A 3,561-nucleotide genomic window follows, 5' to 3' on the forward strand; every position below is an offset into this window, starting at 1 on the left:
GGGTGCTAACATGTCTTGACTGCTGTGTATCTGTAAACTACAAGATAACTTCCAACTTCTCGACACCACAGAATAATATCACTCTAGCTCCCTTCACCCCCAACCCGCACACACTCAAGGACAACCACCACACCTCACAAAAAAGCACACACACACACACACACACTTTCTAGTCGGAAAACATTAACATTCATAGTCCGATAGCAGAGGCTTCCACCACTATCAAAACAAACAAAAGACGAACGCATACCGCAACAGTAAAACAAAACACACGAAATACCGAGAAGACTTCTCAACACAGAAAGCTAAATATTTAGTACAGTGCTGTGTCGTCAATATCCAAAACATACACATGGAAGAACAACAAGAATGAAGTAGAAAACAAAAAAGTGAGTTACGATAAATATTAAAACTCATTATAGTAATAAGCGACGCATGCTAACAATCCAACAAAATTGTTAAGAGAAAAAAACCATATTGTAAAATGACCACTGATGATGCTTTAGAATAATGCGTAACTTTCATTGCAGCTGCAAAAGATGGTAATTAAACCAGACAACTTGTAAAAAGAACTCTACGACATCACTAACGATTATGGGTAGCAACAGAAATCTCCCAACGCTCAGCCATTCACTTCCGGAGGCAACGACAAGGGATCGACAGTATCCAAACACGCATTTTTTCCACAACCAGGAGGCAACGAGAAACACTTTTCATCCGATAAAAAATTTCTCCCCGGCCGGGAATCGAACCCGGGTCTCTCGCGTGACAGGCGGGGATACTAACCACTATACTACCGAGGACTTCACGTTTAATTGATTGCTACACTTATCAGTTCCACCTCGGTGTACTTATCCACTACTTAATGCGTGACACACATTTTCGCTACAATATTAACAATTCACTCATTCCGTCACAGTGATTCGGAGCGCTGAACACACAGGGTAGGCGCCCTCGCAATACCACGTGGCGGCAGCTCCGTGCGACGTGGCACCGATCTAAGTGCAACGCTGCAGGTCGGTCCCCAGACGTACAATACGCTGGTGTCACTGCTTAACCCCAACAATACCAACAAATTTTCCATAACGCCCATTACCAGTGCCGGCGGGGGGGGGGGGGTGTACTGTGTGTCTATGTGTCTACCCCCCAAAAACGTGAAAAAAAATTCGTTACTTGTTGTTGGCTTATATTAACAACATAGCTAGGTACTGATGTGTACTGAAAATATCTCTTAGCAATATCTACGCATTTTCAATAACGTGTACTACAAAGCTTGGGGTGCTTCATGACGACTACAAAAAAATTTAAAAATGCAGATTTCGGTAACTGTTGTTACCTTTTACTCACAACACACTTTTTAGAGATACTGATGTGTAATTAAAGTCCTGAACTTGAAAGTACTAAATACTTCATTCACTGTGGAAAGTGACATCTGCCACTACGACTTAAGTTTTTAGGTTAAATTTACGTGAAAGATTTAAAACATTGACGCGATCTGGTAGAAGAATTCATTAAAAACAACAAATATTTCTTTCAAAATGTTATAGTATAACGCAACTGACTAGATTACAATATTTTCAAAGGATGGGCATAAAGTACCCCCCTGGTATGGCGAGGGTTCATTTCTAAAATTTTATGTGCTGGAACGCACTTCGTTAATTAACACTTGTAATAAAACTTACATCGAGAAATTTTTTACAAAACACTGTTTCCGAAACTGAGGTTTTTCTTATAATCGGAACAATAAAATCACAAGATTTCATCTAAATAACAGGTGCTACCGTATGTCCCCACAGCAGTTTCACAAAGCTCCCTTGCTCCGATCGACACACATTGGCACAAGACGGTAGTCTTCGTTACTGTGACTTCATCTTTTCAACTGCTGCCAGCGGGAACGTTCGAACAGTTGCATGTTGCATTGTGAACTTTTGCTGGGTATACTGTACACACACACACACACAGCACCTCGCTGCAAGCCCAACCATATCGCATCCCGTTTGTCAACCACTGTCACGTTCAGTGGTGTCGACGCGGCGGCAAATTATAGTTACGTTCCGATTTAATATAGTACAGTTTTAAATCCACGGTGCCAACTTGTTCCTCTGAGTTCTAGATAAAAATTTCCTAGGAGATGTTGGAACGACGTTATGGCCGAAATTAAGCCCTGGACTAGATTAGCACGACATTGACAATCGTCGTCACAGATTCCCAGCAAAAAAAATCAAACCTCAATTTTCAGCCCATTATTTGTTCTCATATATCAACATATCTTGTTATGACAGCATTTCTAAGGCTTTCTGGAATATAGGGTGTTTTTTTTTTTTTTTAATATAACGTTTCAGCCCGTTACTGCTTCTCATATAACAACTCTGTATTTCTCAGACTTTCTCGAATCTGGACAGCTTATTTTTCTTCGGACAATGTTCTTCTTTTAGTAACCACGTTTGTGGAATTCGCTAGGCACACAATTGTTTATTGATCCTTGCAAACATCCACCACTCTTCCGTTCTATGTGGCCCCTCCACAATCAGCGATACTCCACGGATTTTATCATTCAGGCAAGTGACTCTGATCGTTCTTTTTACATGCTCTGTCTCCCTAGACATCACAGACCGATTGTAGAAATAAGATTTCCGCAATCTGTTTTCTGTTTTGTCCTTACTATTAAGTACAAAAAAACTAAAAGATACCATGTAGGCGTACCTACACAAGACTCGAAAGTGGTAGATGCTATGATTTAAACGTCAATTAAACAGCTAATTTCATGAAACCCGACTGCAATATGTTAGAACTCTGTACAAAATTTTGTTACTTGTTGTGATATATGCATGGAAAACATATGTTTCAAGACACCATGGTCAACTTGTTGAACACAGTCTGTACGTGGGAACGTAGAAGTGTACTTGGCACAGAGACCTGGCAGGAGAATTTGTAATTTGTAATTAAGAAATTTATAACATTCATCCTTTCAACACAAACTGCTTGATACAAGGAATGAAAAACACTCTGGATGATTGGTTTGCAAAATCAAATTATCCTGAATGTTACGAGCCGGGTTAATACGACGTGGCTTCAAAAAATAAGTTAGACAATTACTCTCACGCTAAAGCCATCGCGCAACCAGTGTGGCGCATTGTCGGAAAGCGAGTACATTTTCAGGGTTCTCCGCAGAGACAGTTCTGCTGCGGTAAGGATAAAAGGGCATCACAGTGTGCGACTGATGCTGCGGTAAAGGATAACAGGGCATCACAGTGTGCGACTGATGCTGCGGTAAAGGATAACAGGGCATCACAGTGTGCGACTGATGCTACGGTAAAGGATAACAGGACATCACAGTGTGCGACTGATGCTGCCGTAAAGGATAACAGGGCATCACAGTGTGCGACTGATGCTGCCGTAAAGGATAACAGGGCATCACAGTGTGCGACTGATGCTGCAGTAAGGATAACAGGGCATCACAGTGTGCGACTGATGCTGCGGTAAAGGATAACAGGGCATCACAGTGTGCGACTGATGCTGCGGTAAAGGATAACAGGGCATCACAGTGTGCGACTGATGCTA

At 41.5% G+C, this 3,561-nt stretch overlaps 1 non-coding gene across 1 annotated transcript; it reads right to left on the reverse strand.

The window, feature by feature from the left end:
- Positions 1 to 731: 731 nt before the first annotated feature.
- Positions 732 to 803, reverse strand: Trnad-guc (transfer RNA aspartic acid (anticodon GUC)). Its single transcript has one exon. It is a non-coding gene; the product is annotated as a tRNA-Asp (tRNA).
- Positions 804 to 3,561: the final 2,758 nt, after the last annotated feature.

The sequence above is a fragment of the Schistocerca serialis genome, chromosome 10 (assembly GCF_023864345.2).
Source record: "Schistocerca serialis cubense isolate TAMUIC-IGC-003099 chromosome 10, iqSchSeri2.2, whole genome shotgun sequence".
NCBI classification, from domain to species: Eukaryota; Metazoa; Arthropoda; class Insecta; order Orthoptera; family Acrididae; genus Schistocerca; species Schistocerca serialis.